Source organism: Hetaerina americana, unplaced genomic scaffold (assembly GCF_022747635.1).
Source record: "Hetaerina americana unplaced genomic scaffold, ioHetAmer1.1.p SCAF_80, whole genome shotgun sequence".
Lineage (NCBI taxonomy): Eukaryota > Metazoa > Arthropoda > Insecta > Odonata > Calopterygidae > Hetaerina > Hetaerina americana.
Genome location: NW_027287428.1, coordinates 1,461,160 through 1,485,664, shown reverse-complemented (window position 1 = coordinate 1,485,664; position 24,505 = coordinate 1,461,160). Strand labels below are relative to the sequence as shown.

The window sequence follows — 24,505 nt, the reverse complement described above, 5'->3', positions numbered from 1 at the left end:
CGACAAGATAGACGTTTCGGTTGGCCCTTGAACTCGGTTAGTCGCCATCTAGAGAACGACGTCGAATAATACAATACCTTTTGGCTCATATTATCTCACTATTCAGCTTCCCATACTTCCCACCAACGTACGCACCATCGACAATGCTCATTCTTTACGTCACTTCCCCGCTTACTAAACATCCTCCCTTCTACCACAGCCCACAGCATTCAATTCTTCTCAACATTCCCTCCAACTACTTTTTCCGTCTTCTTCGAAATGCCGCTAATCACTTGCTCCATTCCCCTAAACACACACGACACTTCTTCCTCTCGCTACGGCTTAGCATCTCCTTTATTCTCCATTCCCCTATCTCAGAAGCCTCCATCTGCGCTCATCCTCTTCCCTCAAGGACTATATTCCCGGAACCATAAAACGCTACAGTCCTCATCAATAATCATCATCATCACAGGGTTCAAACCAACGATTGTTTCTAGCACCCAGCCTCCCAGGCTATTCTTTTTCCTGCCAATCTCTCCATTCTTTCCCATCAAAGTCTCTATTTATCTTTATGGACATCCTCTCAGATTTTCTCTCCACTCCATAAATATTCCCTTTTCCACAGCATTTTTTTTTTTTAATGTCTTAGGTACCACGCCCAATATAGTTTTCAAAAAAGCAAAACAAAAATCAAAGATCATACGGGTTAATACGTATACCCTCCATCTTTAACGTTCAACTTAAGCCTTCCCCTTCTCAAAGATTTCCGGGCTAATATATCAAAATCATTTAATTATACTTGCAATCCTTAAGTGACAAATGTAAGCGGCGACAAGGTCGCTGAAAACAGAAATTATTGCACCAACGCTGTTTCTTTTAGAAAAAAATACCAAGAGGACGAAATTCTATCTTGAATTCCTAATGTCCCGAGTCATATGATGTGCATTCCCACAATCGCTTTCTTCAGTTACCATTAGAAAAAATCCTCTGCCAAGACCACAATTAAACAACTAAACATTGGTTCAATTGGTACGTGAGAATTGATGAATTCAACATCTCGGCGTTGAAAATTTTTTCTTACCCATATCACCTAATTTTACAGTATCTTTAACAGAAAGATTTCAGGATTTTACCCAGATGAATTATGTCTCACCTTATACGCTCTTTTCCCATTCGAATATGAATTAACATCGATGCTTTTTAAATTCGGTCATCGAAATATATCAAGGGTATTCAATGCAGATGAAATATTGAACGGCGAAATCGAATCTGTTATGGTGAAATATGTCACTAGTACTTGATATCAGACACAAAATTTTTTGTGAGAAGAAATTTAATTAAATTACTGCGATTGTCAGAGCATTCCACATTGATTGAATCATTTAGAGCTTCATGCTCACATTATTTACGAGTCAAGTACGTCATAGGTCTGCGCAACCCTTAATTTCTTCGACAGAGACCTGGGTTGGAAGTTTATGATGATGCAGTATTGTAATCGCTCCCAGATTCAATTAGGCGAATAATTATTTAATTCATTCATTCTCCGACTTGAAGATTGACTGACTGCAGCCCGTCCACTCGTCCCCACATAATGCTAATAATATGTTCTTGCAGACCTTCCGTCCTACATCCATATCCGCTTGAAACAAGAACATGTTAATTTTTTCTTCGAGGGAACCCTCTAATATGGTCGCCACAAATCTATATATTCGAAGGTGATCTCGAAATATCTTGTTCTTTTACGCACACAAAATTTATTTTTGCCTGATATTTCCAGAATATGAATTTGAAATCGGGAATATATCCGAACAACACACAGGAATGGCTGGACAAAATGTTCTGCCGTTATCGCCAGAAGTCAGGGGTGAGGTCAAATTCATTGAGGTGTAACTGGGACGCGGTTTGGATCTTGTAGTCTAGCCACCAATTTCAACGTAGAAATCGCCAAATGAAAGGAGACTAATTTCAGATTGCTATATTACCGCCGCTCTGACAATAAAAAGCGGTGTCAGAGAAATGTCAAAATGTGCATTAACTGGAAAGTATATCCGCAGACTGCGATCTAACTGGAGTGGCGAACCTCACATCTCTTTCTGCACACATGCGTCTAGGTTGGAAAAAAACACGGTGTTCTTCAAACGCATGCAAGGCTTCCCTTTCTGTTTCAACCTGGGGTCTCCTTACTCCTCTATCCTTGATGCAGGCCGCATAGGAGAGACCGTCACGCTCGGCCGAGTCGGACTGCGTGGGCTCACACGCGGGGCACGGCTACGAGACATGACCTCTACCAAACTACTTCACTCTTTCATAACTTTCACGCAGAGAAAGGTCCGACCCTCGACCTCTCCCTTCTCGTGGGAGAAGATTCCCGACGCATTGTCCTCCCACACACCACCCCTCATGGCGCGCGCGGGAAAGGAATGAATGGTGGGTCGGCCACACCCTCCCCCGCCCGACACTCCAACTCTCTCCCTCTTCCCTCGGATCCCGGCCCGCACCCACCGGACATCGTGCACGCAATGAGACACACACGCCCGGGGCGAACATGTCACGCGCGCGTGCACTCTCGCGCCGGCGGAGCCTGCACTTTTCTCTCTCCCTCCACCCTCCCCTTTCTCTCTCTCTCCGGCTCTTTTAAGTGCTCCGCGTCGTCTCCGGAAGGAAAAAAGCAGAGAAAAAGAAATGAACGAAAACAAAAAGTCCCCCAACTCCCGAGGCAGCCAGAGTGGAGAGCCGAAAACGTCGCCTCCCCCCCTCGCCCCGCCGCCTTCCAAACAACCCCCGCTCAGAATGGCCAGCGGAGAACCCCGTTCCGCGCGCGGTTATGAGGTCAAGTTCAGGACCGTCTGTTCACGTAACGCGTGGGGGTGGGGAGGGCGGGTGAATGTGAGGGCTTTCCGCCGCCAAGGTCAGGGTTCGATTACCCGGACGAGGTGAAGGAGGATCCCCGCCAGAGCCCGGCCGATCCGCTCCCCCCCATCGGCCGACCACCGGGCTCGACCCTTTCGTGCCCACTGCACCGCGAATCCAAAGCAGAGGGGATTTTTACGGATCCACTCACACTTGGCGGGTGGCCTGCAAGCCGCGACTAGAGTGTGCGAGGCAGGGGGCGACACTGCGCACTTCATATAGATATTACCGCATTGTTAGCAACTAGACGTGACATTATATAATCCCCCAACGATAAAAGGAACTGGAGTCATACACTATCCTACATGCGCTCGAATCATATGATTTAATTGGTACTTAGCGCAAATGTAAGTTCAATTGCCAACAGATTAGTTTGATGCTGATCTACATTGAACTTAAAAACTGCTTTGCGCCCTAATTATTTCTTCGTACTTAAGTTTAACATCTTTGTTAAATCTCCGTAATTCCATCCAATTTTCCTAATATTATTTTTCTGCGTGTCAAGTTGATTTGATATTAAAACTTTTTAGAACATAATGCAATTCCTTTTTTCACAAACTATTTTCTTCTCTTGACCGCATTGGATAGCTAACCGTCTAATATTAACCACCGGTTCAACTTCCATCACACACATATGATGATAGCAGTATTGACTAGTATTGATTGAGAGTCTAATAGGGAAAACTGAAGAGTTGCAGTTCGCCAGTCTGCGAAGAGAACAACCGATGAATAGGACTTTGAATGGATTGAATCAAAACTTACACAACCTATGCAGCCGGCCAAAGCGGAAATTACGCCAAAAAATCTCAACTCGGATAGTTTTTTTTCTTCATCCCCAACCGAATTCTCAGATTTTTTCACCAAGACAGACGGGGGGAAGCGCTTGAGAGTTGATTCACAAACCGGTCAGAGAAGACATTCTTTGCAATCTCACACAATTTGACTTCTCAGTAGGCACCCGATGGGGAAAATCGCTAAAAAAAAGCGCCACCAACAGGAATCGAACTCGAGCCCTCTGGTCGCATCATAAGTTAGCACTACACTTAAACCACGCACCGCAAGGCGATTCTAATGGCCCCAGAGCATAATGCAATACGGTGAACGACGATGACAGGTACTTCGGAAGCTTGAATTAAATAACATGACATGGCTAGCATAGCAAAGCTAGCAATTTGGTCAACCTAATATAGTTAGCTTAGCTAGCGTAGCAATAAAATTTTGGAAATTATTGAACAATAATACTTAAATGGCTTGTCGTCAATCGAGGTTTCTTCGAGGTCACTCAATCAACCAAAACCGTGATTAAAGGTAACAAAATGATTTTAGTACACACGTGATTGTTTAACATGGTTATCGTTACAGAGGTTTTGTTCAGAAATATTTTTTTTTACAAATGCAAGGTGCCAGCCATAATTTATTCTTCCGACAAGAAATTACTACTTCCAAATGTTCCTTGAACGACTGAATAAAAGACTCCATGGGGATAGTTCCGTTAACGGCCGCTCGCCTCTAGCGACCTCACGCCAGCAATCACGTGGTGAGAAAAAAAAACCTTAGCATACGCCAAGGCTTTGACGTGCCTTCTAGGATCATGTAGTGTGATAGCGGAAAATGAGGATCGAGTTTAGTATAAAACATTCCATATCCCATTTATTATTGCAGACAAATAACCTTCCACGGTTCCACCTTCCCTCTAGTAATTGAATGGACTGCCTCCGACAACATTCAAATTTTACCCAAGTCAAATGATTTATCAACAGAGCCAATTCCAGCTCATTGTAAATTCCACTTTTAGCAAATACCGTTTCCTATTTCTATTTCCATATCACCTCGAACACTTGCGTGACGCCACTGTTGCACACCATGTCACATTTAAACACGCAAGCTCAAATTACTTCACTTTCAACTTGGATACTTTTATAATGGCCAGCGGAATTACTACATAAATATTTATATTCGTATCAATGAGTTAACATTCATTAATTTCTTTCTGATCTGATATTCCCAGCGGATCTTGGCTGAATAAAATGGTCTTCTCAAATACGAAGAAACCGAGACGTAAAAACGCTTGCGATAATTAGGACTAAAAATTACTCCTTAACGAAACGAATTTCCTTTAGAATTTCCAAAAGAAAGGCAAGGTAACCATTCATTAAATGGATTCCGACCTCTTCCCGAATTATTTCAACCTGATATGCAATTTCTTTGAAGTGGATTATGCGACCGGTATCGCAGAATTCTGTCCAAATGTAGTTTAATTTTTTCCTATGGAGAGCACGCAAGATGGCTATGATAAACAAGAGCTGATGTTCAAATTAAAAGGAACATCTTTCTCAACTGGAATTCCCGATTCGCATATAAAATTCCCCTTATTTTCCCAACTAGTTCGCCACCCTAAAGAGGGTACAAACCGACAAAGTCACATAATCACGCAGCTACACACACACACACACACACACATATTCGCTCTATCATTTCCACTACATCATCCCTGCAAGGCGTTCCGCGACGTGTGCTCTTCCCTTCCCTCGCGACTCCCTCCCCTAAATCCCACCGAAGGGGAGCCGACCACGAGAGCGAGCGGATACGTATGCACATATAAAAAAATAAATAAACAACGCGCGCAGTAAACGACACCCTTCCGCCGTACTCCCACTGGATTCGAGAGAGCTATTTTCTTTCCGCTACGTGTGCGGAATGCCCACGGATAAGCTCTTAATCAGATCAAAGTGACCGCCGCGTTACAGGTCGCGGGGCTGAAGGTTGTCTGAGGACGGGTGGGGCGTCAAAGCCTACCCCCGGCGTCTTCCCAAGGGCTCTTCCGGAGACAAGAGAAAGAGAGCGGCGGAGGGAAAATAAATACTTGACGGGTGAGGGGGGCGGGCGGAGAGAGGATGCGATGGAATGGGACCTTAAGGGGTGCTGGCAAATGCGTCGCCATCCCCTCCGATCATTTAAGATTCGTGTCGCCGTCGGCTGACGAGGAGCAGCCCCTGAGCTCGTGCCCGATCTCCGCATCTCGTCGGATGAAACTTGACGACTTAACATTCAGATAAGGATCGAACCACGCCGGCATCCGAGGGGCGATGTGGGTTTCGAAATGATGGTAGAATTTTACAATTCAAGACTTGAAAAAACTAACTAAGCATTATATTTATTTCTGCTCTATTGCAAAGCTACATACTATTTAATATTACATTATTTCCTCCACTTCGCCAAAGAGTATTATTTCGGTAACTAAATGCCAAGCCAGAATTCCACTTTGACACTTTCCAAGCTCTCACCGATATGACGTTTATTTTGAGCCGCAAGATAATGTATAGGTTACATACATATGATCTTCAGATCCCGACAATAAAGTGGTAAAAGATTCCGGCAAATTGAATAAACATTTTCAAAAATCTAGATTAGTTTTTTCTCCGTATTCTACATGTTCAATTTACCCTTCAAAACAGGCTTGACTGCAAGAGATTATCCATGACTGAAATTTTTGTGGCCCTAGAGGAAATTTAATTATTATAATATTGCTTTCATCGATGACACCATCACGAATGAATTTCATTTCATTCTATTATATTTCTATCTCATACAATCCTATAATATTTCATCATATAAATGTAATCACATTCCCATTCACACTGGTTGTACTCGTAAATAATAATACGAAATTTTTCACGGGGTACAAAATAATACAACAATGAATATTTAGACTTTTAGGCAACAAATAATTTTTATTTGAATGGAACCGGGTTCTACTACCTAAGGACTTCGCCATCTTGAGGACGCAGTTGGGTGGCGGCGCCATAGCCGAACGAGCTAACAGAACTAAACACATGCTGCTTCCCGACGATTACATCCATAACGAGCTCACCCGAGTTCGACTAAGATGTTGCTTAAATGTAGCGAATCCCTCATCATCTTCCAAATGGGAATCGAAGAAGAAAGAAAAGGAGTCCACGTTGAGGCGATTTTTCACGAAAATGGCATTCCCAAGGCCAAAGTCATAAATGTGTTGAGCACACTGAAATTCCACGCACGTGTCCAACATGATGTGAAACACCTATTCTTGACTACTGAACTGACTCTCTGCATGGCTGATCAACCGCCTTCAAAAACAAATCTCCGAAGGAAGTCCACAAACACGTAAACGTTACTTTCCTGTACAACCACCAGCAGTAAGATATAAAAGTATCACTGCTGACAGTTGCTCGATTGTAGAAATATTAAGTGACGTTTTCACTAACGTTATAAACGAACATTTTTCTGCGATTGACTTCTGTTTTACCCAAAGGAAATGTTTCGCATATATAACTTTTACGCGACTCTTTTGTGATTAAGCAGCTTATTTTTTATGAAAGAGAGAGATTAATTTTTATGTGTTGAGATTAACCTATCTTGATCAGGACGAAATATCTTACAGGTGTGGACGTAGAATTACGGAAAGCGGAGAATTTTACGTCTTACATTGTCTGCGGTGTGAAATAAAGCAACTACAACGGTTCTCTTTAATTCCATTACCGCCATAAAAATAATGAGTAAATAACTAGAAAAAATGTTCCTGCCCTTTTCATTTCCTCTCGCCCTTACCACGAGGGCCGTTCTCTTTTATATTTCTACCACACACTTTCGAGCCGACTTGGCGAGACGAAATTTAAAAAGAGAGGCCCTTTTAACTTCCCAATGTTATTATCCCTGAAAAACAAAAAAAAAAACTCTCCAATTACTCATCTCCAAAGGACTACGCCGATTGCCTACCACCTTTTAAATTTTTCTTTAATTCGCTTCTTCTGGGAAGGGATGCGGACACGAGGAAATACAAATGAGTACAGGCGTGGACGGATACCAGATGGTCGATACAAATGGTTATGGTTTTTCGCAGGAGAAGCGAAGAAGTTCACGACAGTAACGACGACTTCCGTGCGCGTATTGACGAAAATTACAGATAAGTTGGCGATTTGAGTCGAACTGGTCACTTGACTGGTGGAACACTACATCTGGTTGAGACCAGCCAGGACCTGAAACGATGTAATCAACAACAATGCAATAAAAACCCCTATTAGAAAGATCAGTTGGGACAGTTTAAAAAAATACTCTAATTGTTTCGCCCGCGAAAGAAGGCGAAACAAAAAATCGCTCGCCCAAAGTGCTCTGGGTCGGGCACAGATCGGCGTCGAAATCGGATGGCGTTCATTATACAATCTCGCATTACAAGCATGAGGATGTGCTCGCGTGAAATATAGTACATCAATTAACTTCTTTTGAAATCGAGTGAGATAAACAACGATAAAAATGAACATCATTTAATTCATAACACTAAATTATACTTAAATTAACATGACGGTAAATTTGCATAAAACGCTCATTTTTCCCCACATACTCATGTCATACTCCCTCAACCCTTTCAACTCAAAATGGCGAAGCCAATCAAATAGATACTCGCGGATGTTACTGCCGTTACTCATCCCAGTGGAACTTCTAACCTCATGGGTTGATTGGAGAGCCGCCATCGGTGAGAGGCAATAATGGCTTAGGGGTGCGAGAGAGAGAGAGAGAGTAGGACCGCGGGAAGGTTATGAACTGAAGATCGAGTGGAGAACGAAGCGGAATGAGATACCGACGGTGAGAGAGAGAGAGGTCGAAGAAAGGGGATCATACGAATAAAAACCGGAGGACGGCTCGGCTGCTTCTCGCCTCCAATGGATAGAGAAGGATCATGAGAAACAGTGAGTAGGGGGTGGGTGGGTGGGAGAGGAGGGTCATGGCGCAGTAAGCGGATGGCTAATGCCTCAGTTTGTGCGGAGGAGGAGGGGAAGGGGGTTTGAGGGGTTCTACGCGGCAGAGGAAGGGAGGGGACGAAAGAAAGAGAGAGGAGAAGAGGTCGGGATGAATGCAAAGGGGTAAGAAGAGGTTGGCGGAGGGAGTGCTTGCGTTAAGAAAAAACACGAATAGGAATTTCCGGAGCCAACCCGTTTAACGATCACCGTTGCAAGAGGGAGGGGGGAGAGAGAGCGACGCCAAATGTACCTCGCTTCCCACGACCTATCTAATTCGAAGAATCCTATCGGATCATCACACATTTAGGGCGGGGGGAGAAAAGGGCCTACTCATGGAAATGGCTGAGCGCACGGGAAGAGCCGCCCCGCCGATGGGGGAAGGGATTGGGGTGGAGAGGGGTGGGAATCGGAATTGCTCGAAAAGTTGACGGATCCACATGCAGAGTTCGAGTTTAACTGGGCGCGACAGACACGGTCGGAGCTCAAATTCATATTCACACGTCAGCTCGCCAACGGACCGCGAGCTGAAGGAACACGCGATGATTTTTCCGGAAGAATACTAAGGTTGAAAAAAAGAGATCGTCGATTTGTCCCGAAAACGCTGACACAGTAGGGCGAATGGCAGGAGAACAAAGCCAACACTTGTTGAGCCCACGCACGAGGGAACAAAGTTACCTAGCTGAGGTTAGTCGACTGGCTAAATGCGTGATGCGACATTAAATCCACTAAAGATTAGAAGGGAAATACAAAGTGGTGACTACAGGCTTTTATTATACATCAGATCATACGTTTGGATTGCGTAACTGACAAGTAGGCACAGGATAAATTTTTAAGAGTGAAAACGGTGCATATGAATAATATTTCGACGAGAAAGAATTTGGTGAACCAATTGTTCAATTGATGACCGCCACGAGATTAAAAATTAATCACATTTTGTGAAAGTGAGATATTTAGAAAGATAGGTTTTCACTTTCATCACTACATTGCAGTGATAGTATCTTTATACGTATAACTGAACAATACATAATAATTACATATATTATTATTATTATAAGGTAATCTACCGGTTAAGGTAGGTTTTCGGATGGACACAGCTCCTAAATAAATATTTTGTGACTCCTAACAAAACACAACATCCAGCATCCTACTCTACATCAGGTCCCTCTTGATCTCTGAGTACCTTCTTCCTCCTTTCATCCCGAATTACATATAAATAAATATATATATATATATATATATATATATATATATATATATAATATTTAGACGGCACAATAGAATACAAATAAAATAGTAACACTTAAAAGGACACTCACATTGTAGATAGTTTGAGCTTTCGGCCTTCTTCAAGTAAGACTTACTAAAAGAAGGCCGAAAGTTCAAACTTTCTACAATGCGAGAGTCCTTTTAAGTGTTACTATTTTATTTGTGTTCTATTGTGCCGTCTAAATATTATACTGCTCGCGTAGGTGTTTCTATATCATCTATACATACATACATATATATATATATATATATATATATATATATATATATATATATATATATATACACATATATATATATACACACACACACATGGAAATAGATATCAGGAAAAGGGATATAAACTGATATAATGTACGAGCACAGGAGAGGTGGGGAAGACGGAATCGAGCGGATCACAAGCGCAAAAATGTTTCCTTGACCGTGACCAGTCAAGGAAATATTTTAAAATAGAGCAGGTAGACAGTTTACGTATCTCGAAAGTGTTTTGGGCCAACACGGTCAAAGTAGTAGGGACGACAGGAGAAGAATTGGACGGGATGAAGGAGGAAGGAAGGACACAGAGATGAAGGACTTGATGTTGAGTAGGATGCTGGATTGTGTTTTGCTAGGAGTCACAAAATATTTATTTGGTAGTTGCGTCCAACCAAAACCTACCTTAACCGGTAGATTACCTAATAATAATAATAAATAAATATACATACATAAATATCTTTATCGAGCTCACTAGTGTTCGATGCACACGCATTTATGTATAGTTAACAAATTATTCTTAAAAATGGAAATCTATCACTTTAATATAGAGGTAGTCCAAACCACCTTCATGGAAGTAACAAGAGTTAATATTTTAATTTTTATTACTCTTTTTCGATATATATACACACACACATATGCACGAATACTCTGTTTATCGTGTATCAGAAAGCATGAGCCTGCGCTGATTCAACGCGTAAGTTAGTTTTAAAAAATATCTTGTTAACGCCTGGCTAATTTTCCAAAATTCAGTGACAAACAAAACAGAGGGACGTTTCTGCAAAAACTTGAGACACATAAAAGAAGAAATTACTGGTCTGGCAAGTGGGAGCAGCTAATCGCTCAGGTGAATTTCCGTTTAAAGCCTCTCGTTTGAGGAGTTTCTCGGCCAAAAAAATCTTTGGAATTGATTCACGAAGCTATTTGCAATCCGTCGGGAGTCCCGCGGTGAGGAGGGATATAACATTAGCCCCACCGTCCCAACTAACGGGAACCGTCGATACAAGAAATCGTCGGGCATTTCCGCGTAAGACGGCGTAATGAGACTGATCGACAATGCCATGTCAAGATAGAAGTTGGAAGGGAGGCGTGATGGGAGTGTGCTATAATTAAATTCTCACAATAGGACCGTGGATGACGAGGAGGCTGGCAGACAATGCAATGGGAGATGTTTCCAGGGTGGATAAAAAGGATGGTGGTTACATTTCCTTCTGCTGGCCCCGTCATTATAAAGGGACTGACTGTCTTGGGATAACGATGAAAACTGACAACGAATGTCATTTTCCCTCGAGGTGTCTCCCACACATTGTAATCAGGGGAAAATGTTGGCTTCGCGTCTTTCAATTTCCATTATTTCGATTTGAGTAACGGTAGAGAATTTTTAAAGTCCTAGATACATCGGGACAAAACAAAATCATTGTAATAACTCTGTCTTCACTCGGTGGCATTCCTTCGTAAACGCAATATTATAAACGAAATCATTACACCTCATCCAATTATGATATCCGATATTAACGCATAGAAATAACCATTGACAAAGAATGTGCAAGAACTCTCTTTTTGGTGAAAAATGACCAATGCCGTCGATGCACCAACCAAAATCCCACTCAATAGGATCACTACAACTCTCTTCCTATACCCCATGGCATTTAATAACGTACCGCACATGGACACAAATATTAACAGAAAATATAGCAAACTTACGCCGGAAGGAGTAGCCTGCTAAGCTGAAAAATGTCTCTAAAACTGCGAATAAATAAAATTACGGTTTTCGAGCTTGATTTTTACACGAGGTCTGAGAATCCACAATTATGTTGCATTCATTTAGTAATCCGGGCAATTTAAAATCCCAACATCTTGAGTGAGAATACGGATAATGGGTCGACAGCCGCCAAAAGAATGATCACTCCTGGCATTTATATAGCACCCTGGCGTTTATATCTCCCGCAAAAAAGCTCCACATGCAGAAAAGGGGCATCAAACAAGCAACGCCACGCGGCGCTTATCAACGCCACGACCCCCGAATATTGCCTCACGAAAGGAATGGGATCACATTGCCGAATGAAACATTTTTGTTCGATCTCTTGTCAGCACGCAACGAGGGTGGGAAGGCCGGCTTGAGAGGCTTCAAACGATGAGCATGCGGAATGTGAGACTTAGGGGGGAGAGGGGTGGCGAGAGGGCGGGGGAGGAAGGATGGGAGAGGGGGTGGAGAAACCTAAGAAATAGATGCGAATAGTGGAAGGGAAGGCACACACGATGCGGGCATACTTCTTCTGGCAAAACCGTTATCCGCGAGGCGCAGGCCGGGGCAACCTCTAGCAGAGGATCCGCGCGAGAAAAGACTCCTCCATGCTGGCCGGTAGATGTCTCCGAGAGCATCGGGAAAGTGAGAGAGACGGCCCTCTTATCAAAAAACACCACCAGTCAATTGTCGCCAAATAAAATTTACGCTAGCTTGTTCCACCGCATTAAAAACACTTACCGAGGTGTGTCATCAAGTTATAGGCTCTCCTTTTTCTCTCTGACTAACTACGAACACCAATAAGTTAAAACAATCTCTCTGTAGATGTACACGTTTCACAATGTGGATGACATGGTCGAGAAACGCCTTTGTAGGGGTCCCTTTTTCCAGCAGGAAAATTACTGATAGTCCGCGGCCGAACTTCTTAGGTTCGTTACCACACGACGTTTGGGTTTGAATTCAGGAGGTGGCAGGATTTTCTGGGGCATCCCGATATCTACTGCAAGTGTTTTGTGGAGAGGACGTTAAATTGGAGTACGCTTTCCGTCGGATGGGACGTTAAACTGTGGATCCCTAGGTACCTTTCGCTCGGAGTAGGCTAATGTCGACGCTGGGTTTCTCTTCACCCTCATTGTCCCATTTCCGGAAAATTTTATCTCTCCCAAATGACCAACCTATCCCCAGTGGCGCAAATAACCTTAGCTGGCTGTCTGTCCATTCGAGTCAAAATTAGTCTGGTGTGTATTCACCCCCTGCCATACACCCTAGCGGTGGCTTGCACGGTACTAGAAATACTAAAAAAATCACTATGACGTTCGGCCTTCTTTGAACTGTCGCACCCAGGAACGCACGATTTTCACAACTATAATACCTTCACACCGCATGCCTCACTCAATTGACAATGAATTTCGATGGTTGTTAAACGAAGTTGAATAAAATGGATGATTACACGCCGCTCTCCTACACAATGTAGGGTGATATAACATCACGCAAATGAAACCAGATCTCAGGCGTCAAAAACGAAAACCTGCTCCGCACATACTAGAAAACACTTGTTAGTTTCCAAGCTTACATTTAATAACACATTTTTAATACGAAATATTCGCAGCGTCAAAATCATTCGCCTTCACCAGATTTGATTTTTGCCCCGTGACATTCTCGCAATCGTGAACACGTCAGCTGGTGACTCCACCAAAGTAACTGTAGTGATATTTCTCGAAAGTCATTAATTTTATCGAATATGGGTATGAAAAATAAAGTTTTGATTTGAATACAATGAATAAGATACAACGACTGATTTAACCCGGTTTTTTTCGACGCCTTCGGAATTCAGGTTCCGCAACTGTAACATGTGAACTGTAGGGTGCGTTTTCAATGGTAACGATCCACTGGTACCCGGTTTTAGGAGCGATAGGTTTATATTGTCATCACTCAAGGGGTGAATGTCGACACCTTACCCTGAGGATTATGGAAGTCTTCCGGCAGGGAATTTCAACTCTCTTCCTTGCATACCTGCACTCGGCTGGGCCCATTCTCTCTTTGAGTGGAAGAAACCGGATGATGTTTGGGATAATTCATAACACTCTTAAGCAATATGAATTGGCACAGAGATCGATCGACGGTGGACTAAACGAGGGCATTCCTGGACCTGACAGTTTAAGTTGTGCATGGTTGGGTTGCTAAAAGGCCGACATTCAGTTTAACTAGTATTCGCTTACCAGTTCTACAGGGATTTCAGTAAAAATATTTTTGATCAACTTAATTGGATACTTCTTTCCATTTTTCACGTGAACTGATTGCTAACAATAGCAATGCGGATTTCTTCAAGGAAATATGGTGGCAGGCGATTTCTCAAGAAAAACGTACCACGCATTCGCTGTTTTTGCTACTACTTGCCTTAATTCGACGCACTTTTTACCCCACTATGATGTTCTAACGCCTAATACTTTTAGTTTATTAACTACTCTTTGAGTTACCTCGAGGATATGTGGCAGGGAGAAATTGAGGCAGCGTCGAATAAGCAGATTACATCGCCAACAAACTTTAGTTGTCGCTCCTTTACGACGAATATGCTTGCCTTATTATATCTATGCGGCACACATCGTTGCCATCCTATGATAAACACCGCCAGGAATAGAAATCTCTGGTTAGCTAAATTCTCTTTAGCTATTACTGCTAGCGTCGTCCAGCCAACAGATTACGACGAGACAATAGAGAGAGCGGCATTCGGCATATTGGGTGGAGATGGCCAGACATGAATGCATACCCAGGGACTAATCATTTGAGAAAATCTCCATTTGTCGTCGCAATTCCCCGACTATTACGACCAAGGTGGAAGGCAGTCACTGCCTCGGTGGGCACACTAACAAGCTCTAACAAGGAATTCTAAGGGGCGAAAGGAATTGTTTAGCGACCCTTAAGAATAAGAATTTACTTTCCATAGTGAGAGGTCTGCAGAACAAACTTGTTGGGCAGTGGAAACAAATAATTCTGGCGATTTTACATAGAAGATACAACGTCGGCACGCACTTCCCGGGACAGTCGGGTCTGACCTTTTGCTTATTCCCACCCAATCCTCGATTCGCCACGCAAAACACCGCCAAACTCAACTTCCGGACGAAGGAGAGGGTCCGAAGACCTTGAGAACGGAACGAAAATGGAAATTTCGGAAGTTCTGTGCCAGCGCTATGCGTGACCAAATCACTGATCCCGGCAACGCGCTAGCTTATAACTGCTATGAGATACTCTCCTGAAACATTACTGGCCAAAAGTAATGGTTACTCGCCAGCTAAGAAATATAATTAGCTAATTAATTAGGAAGTAAATTAAGGAATTAATAAGGAATCCTAATAAGGAATTAATCACCAACAGATTTGTTAGCCTAAATATTCACAAACCACAAATGCAAAAAGAATCCTATTCACTGCTTTCTGTATTTCCACCCTTACTGCATAAATTTTCATCACGTAACGCGATCTCACAAATTACGGCTTACATTTATAAAATATGAAATTCTTTCACGACGGGGTCGTGGTGAGTAGGTACAGTGATCGTGTAGAGACCTTCGCTTCCAATTCTGGTGATTCCCCGTTCTTTCATCTACGCTCAAGATGTGGGATTATGCGGGTAGCAGATCTGGGAAACTAAGTACACTAGCGTACGACTTAGTGGGAGGAAAAATGTAATCTACCGTATTGAATCAGCCGTCGAGTCACTTCTGTTTCGATAGAACACAACAAAAGACCCTGAAATTACAAAACTCCATAGTAAATACAAAAACCAAAACGCTACGGTAAAATTCCATGGCAGGCTTGCGAAATGCTGCTTGAAGTTCTGATTGGTCGAAATTCAACAGAGGATGGGTGAATCCCCGTAGAAGGCTTTCTATCATTTTATTTTATCGCGGGCGTGCTACCTCTTTTGTTGCCCAGGGACGTAAGTGGATTAAGACTGAAAAGTAATTCCTAATTTCCTCATTACTGCTATTCGAAACGAGAGAGACCTCTTAATGCAACTGGATCAACTAAATTATGAAAATTTAACGTTTATAACTCAACTTCACAACCTGAATATTCCCCTATAAGTTCAATAACTCGAAAAAGAAATCAAAGCATAAGATGCAAATCATTGTAAATCTTAAAAAATATTATTTTTTTAAGTCGCTTGCTAAAACGATGAAAAATACGAATTTTCGCTAACCGAAAAGTTATCTAATACCCGCCGCTGATAATCAGCAGGCCAAGTACTAGATAACTTCTTCAAGTATTAAATGGCAACCTGCACGCCATTGTTAGTTCATTTCGATGCTTGCGATCTAATGCGACAGGATAGGTCGAAGGCACTGCATGGGTGTGCAACCATTATGGCCATAGAAAATACGCATGCATAAGAAAGCGTATCTGAAATTTCTTAAGGCCACTAGAGCGAGCTTAGGACAACTAACATAAATTCGAACTTTCAGTGCCCACCGGTAACGTAGTTGACTTCAATAATAAACCAAACCGGAGATATTCGTTTATAAATCGGCCCGATGAGCACAATTACCCAGCAGAGTGGATTGACCGAGAGCATCGGGACAAATGAAAAAGGCGGACTAGGGGTATCCACGACGGACGAAGAACCTTTTAGAGCGGAGACTTTTTAAGCTTCGCTGCCTTTTCTCCCCACACCCGACCATTAGAAGTGGAGAGGGGGGGGAGGGAGGTGAGGAAGGAGGGAGGCTAAAGCATTACCCACCACCCACTTCCGCCGCGGGGCATAACGCGGAGGCGACGATGTATCGCACCCAGCATTCGCACCATTCTCTCCCGGACGATAATCGCCTCGACGGCACCACCGATGCCTCGGCATTCATTCATTCGGAGAACAAATTACCACCTTCCTCCCCGGGAGAGCACACTACACGGAGAAGGGAGAGAGGAGGTGGAGGGCCGCCACCGGAGGGCGCGGGGGCGGAGGACCCCGAGTTGCACGCGGTCACGCTGCGCTGGCTTCGACGTCGGCGGCACTCACGCCATGGAACCCTCCTCTCTTTCTCTTTTTGTCTCCAGAGGGACGTGCCGGGAGGAGTCAGGAGGCAAACGCGGGTCGGAAAGACTAGGAGGATTTGGATATGGATCGAGCCTTCAATTTATCTGAGATCCCATTCCCGGTTGGCAGGCTGCATATTCACGTTTCCACGACACGAAGTGTCAAATAGACTGCGGCCTCGGTTGAACATTGACTCATTCTTAATTTGGCTTTCCGTTGGAGTACACTTTCACACCTAAAAATGACCGCATCCGATGATAGAATTTCCGACTTGGGAAGAAGAACCTTCTCTTTTTCGACTTGGGGGAATCTCGTTTACAAAATTAAGCAAATAAATTAATAATTTTCTTTGACGAATTGGAAAATGTTAAAATGTGTCATACTTCATATAACATTTAACTTAATACACCACGGATAAAAAATAAACAATAGTAGTATACAGATCAAGACCTAAACATAAAAAAGAGACTAGTTTGGGTATAGAGTTACATTCGATCAATTTAATTGAGATCAAAAATGTAGATCAGGACCTAAAAATAAAAAAGGCTAACTTGGGTATCGAGGTACAACAATGTAGAATCAATTAAATTCTAGATGCAATAGCAGATGTCATTTCCGCCCTATATAAAATTTTTAAATAGCTAATCCCGAATTAAGAGCAACTAATGCACAGTTGCTACGGTAACTAATGATATCCATTAACGACAATAAATTCATGCGCAATACACCGCTACACTTCTTCTTTAAAGGCTGCTAACAAGTCCATTACAATGATAGGGGAGTGCAGTTCTTTGGTCTTCCTCCCTTCAAGCTAATCTCCCCGGAATGGGGTCCGCAATAAAATGTAATAACATTCAAATTCTAGTATTCGCACTTAAGAATTACAATATTCAATATTAGACCTCATTCGTTCGAAGTAAGCTGAACGATGTCAGTGAATACCAATTTTCACGTAACTACCCAATCGATTTTTTAATAAAAGTAATAAATAAATGGGGGACACTATGACGACTCACAACGGAGAGCACATAGAGCGGAAACAATTAACATTAATCTATACTCCAAATTATACGATGGATATTCGCGAAAGATACAATTTTTAAGTTCCTCTCCTCTGGTGTACTTATACATTTAAAGATACAAAACTGAATACAGGAGTGGCATGGTGCCGAAGCACCAGATAAAGAAAACGGGCGATTCACCTTGAAAAGATGAAGAAAAAAAGGAGAGGTGGGTCAAAAGACAATAAACTAAAATTTTATTTTCAAGGTACAGGAGATGCCCGCGTTGAAGAATAGATAATAGTATCAACACTCGTAGGCTCATTCGGTTGCGAAAAAATTGACTCAACCGAGGAAGAAGCTATCTACAACACCTCGAGCACACGTGCAGACCTCAGGCCTCTTTCGTCGATGGAGGTCCACGGGCAAGGCACACATCGCCACCACGCCCGACAGGGAGGCGACTGAGATAGGCCCCGCCCGCAGTGACATCGGGGGGGCCTCCGGTCGCATCGAATTCGAGAGTTGGGCCGCGGGTAGGATGGCGTACACCCCTGGAGGGGCAACGGCTGCTCTTTTTATTTCTGCGGGTTGGGGATTAGAGAGGGGGGGGGGTGAGAAAGGGAGAGAGAGTGAGTAATCTTCGGCGCGAGCAGAGCGCGTCCGTGGGCGGTGGGGTGGAGGGCGATAGAGTGGGAGGCGAGAACGATCACGGGGAGAGGGATGGCGGGAGTTAGAAGGATGCGGAGAAAAACAAAGCGAGACTGCGGAGGTTTAAGCACGGCCTCCGAAGAACAGACGTGGCCGCAGAGGAAAATATAAATAATTATTTCTATTTATGCATAATGACAAGGCCTACTCACTAAGTTCTACATTGATCTCAACATCAAACTCAAATACGCAAGAGTAATGACAGCGTACTATACTTCCTACATTAATCAAAGATTTACCCATTCGATCAAAAGTGTAACCAATGACCAAACCTGATACACACATGAATGAAATATATTGTTATTTCGACAAAATACTCGTAGATTCTGGATGGCCCCTGCACTTCAAATGCACGAATGCCATGAAGTTTCCCTTACACAACACTACTATGTGAACTGAGGAAAGAAAAAATACAAAAGAAAGGAAGATGAGAGCTGCAGAAGATCAATTAATATCACAATATGGTATACCATTATAAATAATATGAACAATCGATCATTATAACGATATACTTCATAACCCTGCCTGTTATTTACGGACCTTATTTGAGAAAATTTCAAGGCAATTAATATTATTATTAAGCAACTCATTTTCTTACCCGTATATTCTCTACCAAGCACTGTTGATATGTCTCACCCTATGAGGCGGGGTACCATCGGACGCCTTATCTTACGGTGAATTAATTCTTTCCGACTCCTGACTTCGCTTCTTCCGTTTCCTATACCCTTCATTCGTCCGCCGTTTTCGCACCGAAAATCCCAAAACAAGAAACGGCGACTTGGTTCCGGTGTTGGACACCGGAATATTCCGGTGGGTGGGAGGGGAAGCGAAAACGGTGGGCCACGCATGGGCGGCCGAGGGTTAACTCCCAATCGGCACGAAGGGCGGGGCGCGCGGGGGATGACAGGAATGGGAGGCGGGGGCGGGGAAACCCAAGCGTCTCGGATGCGCGACTCGCCCTCCTGTAAATTGAGGGATGCAATTCGCATCGACACCTGCAGTGACTCCCTACCCCCTCCCAGCCCATCCCCCTCCCTACCACCGACGAGGGTGGAAAATCCCCAGGAGGCAACGGGATCCTCTTGGATAATATTTCCACTTCCCTTCGCTGGAGTAGGCTATTATTTTTTTACCGGATGGGAGTCTTTAGCAAATTTATTGGCCGCTCACTCCGACGTGTTTGGGCGCTAAAATGAGTTCCTTGCGGAGCACGAAATACAAATTTAGTCTCGAGTGGGTGAATGCATGGGAACTAGAAAAGCGAGAGTTAAACGTTCACTTCCCTGCCGCCTCTCCAAAACTACACTCACTTCTCAACAACGCTCATCCGTTCTCACTTTCCTACTAACTATTCAACGAATTTAGTTCCATCTAATCTCTTTGAAAATTTTTGCTACCCCTTTTCTACACCTCTTTCCGTGTTTCTGATATTTTGTCAATTCTGTTTTTGTTGATGACTGCACGAATGCGTTTCTTTTTTCATGTCCTGTGCCGTTATGAATTGGCCATTCTACTCTACGCGGAATTTTTTCCTAAGCCAAAAAAATTAATGTGCATATTCCAAGGTTCCCAGTATATTCGCCCTCTTAAGAATGAACAGGAGAAGATTCGCCATACATGCATATGAAGAGCTCTAAATATCTCCTTGGATGCCACTATTACGACAAAAGGAAAAAAGACAATAAGTATAACGAATAGTACTATCACCATTAAGTCCTAAAAATATATAAAAGGATTAACTACACTTTCCAATGGTACAAGAAATAGCAGTTTGCGGGCTAAATGGCGAAGGCCATTCATTTTTAAACATGATCCTGTGGTACGCCAGACCTCTTCTCGGGATTTCGAGGAAGCATGACTTTTTTCGACCGTTCGAGGACTACTAATTGATTATCAGCTTCCATTTCTGGGATTTCCACTGCGTTTGTATTAAAACATTTTTAATCTCGTTCCTGGAGACGTCTTCACGTCGAAGTGTACATCACCTGATTCTCAAAGGGTGTTGACGAGCCACTGAAGTAAATGAAAACAGATTAAATATAATTATTACAGGCGTAAAGAAAACAACTACGTGAACACACTTTTTGAGATTCACTGCATTTGCTCCTAAAAAAATAAATTGGGCCGAGAAAGGATTTATTTCTTTTTGAAATCGGTGGTTCACCGCGTCTATTTTAGATTTGCAAGAAAGCCTTTATGAACGCTGTACCATGGATTTATTGTCGATCTAATAGCAGGCTCCATTCAATAGCAATACGCATGCATGTCTCGTATGTCATTTCAAGCAACCACAAGTGCATTTCGCCGACTCACTTTCGGCATCGTATCAATTAAATTTGCATTTTAATTTTTATAAGCTTTATTTTTAGGCAAAAACAGAAGTTATCGCTTCCCCTGCAATTTAAAGTAGACCACCTTTTCCAAAATCATGCTTATGATTAAATTTCACATTTTACAGAATTCAAAAAATTTTCGGTCGCTAAACCAAACTTGAACACATATATCAACACACATATCCGATTTTCCCGACCTATTTAGGAACCCACATTGGAATCTGGGCAACGCCATGCCCGTTGAGAAGAATTAAGAACCAGGGCTCGACTACCTCAGCCCGATGCAGGCCACACTGGAAGCGCACTACAAGCCACGCGGGAGAAGCGATAGCGCATTAAAGAAGAACCGCGCGAAACGGCGATACCGGAGGGGTGCTCACGCCGTCCCGTTCCCCAGAGAACGCCCACGGTGGTGCTCTCTTGTCCACATGCGCCACAGCATAAAACACTGAAGTCTAGCTGATAAAACTCCCGGCGGCGTAAATTATACCTCATTACTACAACTCCCGGGAGAGGGGGAGGGAAACGTTACGGGAAGAGGTATCCGCGCATTGAAACGCTTTCTCGGAATTTGTGGCCCTCGACGAAGGAAACACCGTCTCCCTTTCCAATCTCTCTCTTCAACTGCACCGCCCACGGGAATGCACAGGGGTGACAGGGCGCGGGTGAGATAGAACCCCCGAAACGATCCGAAGAGTGCTAATCGAGAGGCACGGGACGTTGGCGTGGAGGGAGAAGGGGGCCGCGGGGTGTGGTGGGTGGGCCGGGCAGCATGGGAGGGAGGGGGGGGTGCAAAGAGGGGACGGCGATTAATGAAAACGGACGCCTAATTGCACGCCTCTCTCCATCTGCTCGAGGCGCTAATGAGTGCTGACGACCCTATAAAAACGCCGACGACGCTCTTTGACGACGCCTCGCTGATTGCGAGGCATAAAGTACGCGACTCGGGAGCAAAAACGCCGCGTCCGTTTAAGGGCGCGCATGTCTGAGGGCTACGTACGAGATCGCGCGTTCTCGCGTGTTTGCGCGTGTGCCTATATGCCATAGGAGAAAGGGGGAATGGGGGAGTTCGTGGAGGAGGGTGAACGGTGCGTTCGATTCATTTTTCACACGAGTTATCGAGGGATTCGAAATTGAAACCTAGTCCACTTCTTCACGAAACATCGAAAATGATAAATGACGGCTCGGTTGTACGGGCTTCTTTTAAAACATTACGAAAAGCGATAAGACTATCTTGGGCACCCGCTCCGCGAAATGCGGCAATTGGGTCAGAACATTCGTACATTTTAGACCATGTTTATCAAGGAATATAGTTCCATGGAAATCGGTACAAGACAAAATGCAAGTGCACAAAAGGATACAGGAAAGCTGTATAATAATAAACACCTTCTTGATACGCCTATCTCATTTTAAGGAATTAAATACTGTGTTGTTGAGTATCCAGCTGCCTACACTGTAAACAACTACATAATAAAAGCTTTATTGCTTTCAAATAAGCATGCAGCATGATACTGACCTTCGACTTGCCGAGCTGATGTTCTACTCGTTAAGCTATCGAGGAAACGTAATTGACACTGATATCCGCGAGGTTTTACGCAACGGTTTTAAGTGCCCCAACACTTTGGCGAAGAGATGGTGCACGGGATGGTGCTATTTCACCTAATATCAGTGATACTTCTGACCGACTGCTTTTCCTGCTATCCCTTCCCTCACGTGTGTTCGTCTATTTCTACCGTGGTGAGCGAAATAGTTCCCGGGCGCCATCTCTTGGCCGAAAAATCGGTACAATTGGTGACAAAAACCTCGCGGATTTCAATAGCAATTCCGTTTTCTTAATAGCTTAAATGGCAGAGCATCGGCCCCTCAAGTCGAAGGTCTTCAGTTTAAATCCCGGTCAAGAATACATTTTTTATGCTTGAAATATACACCCTCACACCTAACCCACTTACAAGTGGTTAGTACTTCATGCGTTTCTATCCATTTCCCTAATACCTTTTTGTTTTCATGGTTTGGCGGTTTTTCGCGTTTGAATGCGAGTCTGAGTAAGGCTAGAAATATTAATAATGGCAAATCCTGTGTCTTGCTTACACTTTAGATATTTTTTCCGTACAGAACTCCAACAAGTTAAAAGAGGAACGTGGAAGAGGAACGACCCTTTATATTTAAAGAGCATGCACGGTAGCTTTTAATCAGCGAGGTACGTTTCACTGGGAATAGCGAACGGAAAGGAGATTCATAACGCACGTTATTTTACTAATTACTTTGGTGATTCTAATTTATTTTCTCCATATACGAGAATACCGTACATGATATACATTCTCCTGAGACATTGGTGTCTTCTTTTATTAATTTTCTCTAGCAATGCTACCAGAAAAGTATATACCAACAGCAGCTTTATAGGCGACATCTAAGGGGTAACCTGTTAGCTCTTTAATCTTGAAGCGGACACCGGGACATTGAAATTGCGACTGAAGCATCTATGAAGCAATCGTGGAAACCCTCGATGGCAAATCATTCACATTTTCTCCTCGTAATCTTCCACCCAACCCCTCGGAAGCGCGCGTCCCGGCAGACCGGTAGAGCACGAGGCCTCCACAACATCCTGGGGCACTTACCCCTCTCGACCAGCAGTCCACAAGACTCAGATGTCGAAAGAGGGGGAAGGGAAACAGGTATATGAATCGGAGCAGCGGGTAATTCGGATGGGACGCACGCACGACGGTCGTCCGACGGTGGCCGAGTGCAGGACCGCCGAGTGGCGACAGCGAAAGAAAAACACTATGGGAGGGTAAGGTCGCCCCACGTTACAGACGCGGGAACACTCCGGCGGAGCAAGGGTTGGTGGGCGTCTAAGGAAGCGGGCTTGGGGAATGGCTGGCGTGGGGGAGATAGAGAGAAGTGAGGAAGGAATTTCGAGAAAAACAAGCCCGGCCGGTGGGGAGAGAAGGAAGAGAGGAAGGGAAGGGTTCTGAGAGCGTGGTGGTAGGTGAGGGGAGAGGGAAGAGAGGGGAAGAAAAGACTTGTGGAATGCACGCACTCGCTAATTGCTTTGTCGTTTTATGCGAACATCTCCGAAATGGGCGTGGCCGTCGCCTTAGGGAAGGCGAGGATGAGATGGGGTGGGAGAAAGAGAGAGGAGCGGGGAGAGGGTGGAAATTAGATTGGGAGGGAGGGAGAGTAAGATTGGGGGGAATGACTCCCTGTCTCTCAAGGGAACGGGGAGGGAGGACGGGAGGGAGAGGGGGGGGATCGAGTGAGAGGAAAAAGGCGCCGGGGACGGAAGCGCGCGGGCCGCACGGGAGATGGAGGGGATGTGGAAGAGAAGATTAAAAGGGGCGATGGGTGTGGGGGGGGGGGGAAGAAACGGACACGACGAGGCGAAATTGAGAGCTATACAGGCAATCTGGGTATGCCGCTGCGACCGCCTAAGGCCGCACCATTAAAGAGGAGAACTGGAATGGGAAGGGGGTGCGACAAGGATGAGCACTGGCGCCCTAACCTTTA

The 24,505-nt window shown here is 44.0% G+C and overlaps 1 protein-coding gene across 1 annotated transcript in view; it reads right to left on the bottom strand.

Moving 5' to 3' along the window:
- LOC139698255 (protogenin-like) overlaps positions 1-24,505 on the bottom strand; it is a 319,114-nt gene that overhangs the window by 120,046 nt on the left and 174,563 nt on the right. The gene's annotated exons all lie outside the window — the stretch shown is intronic.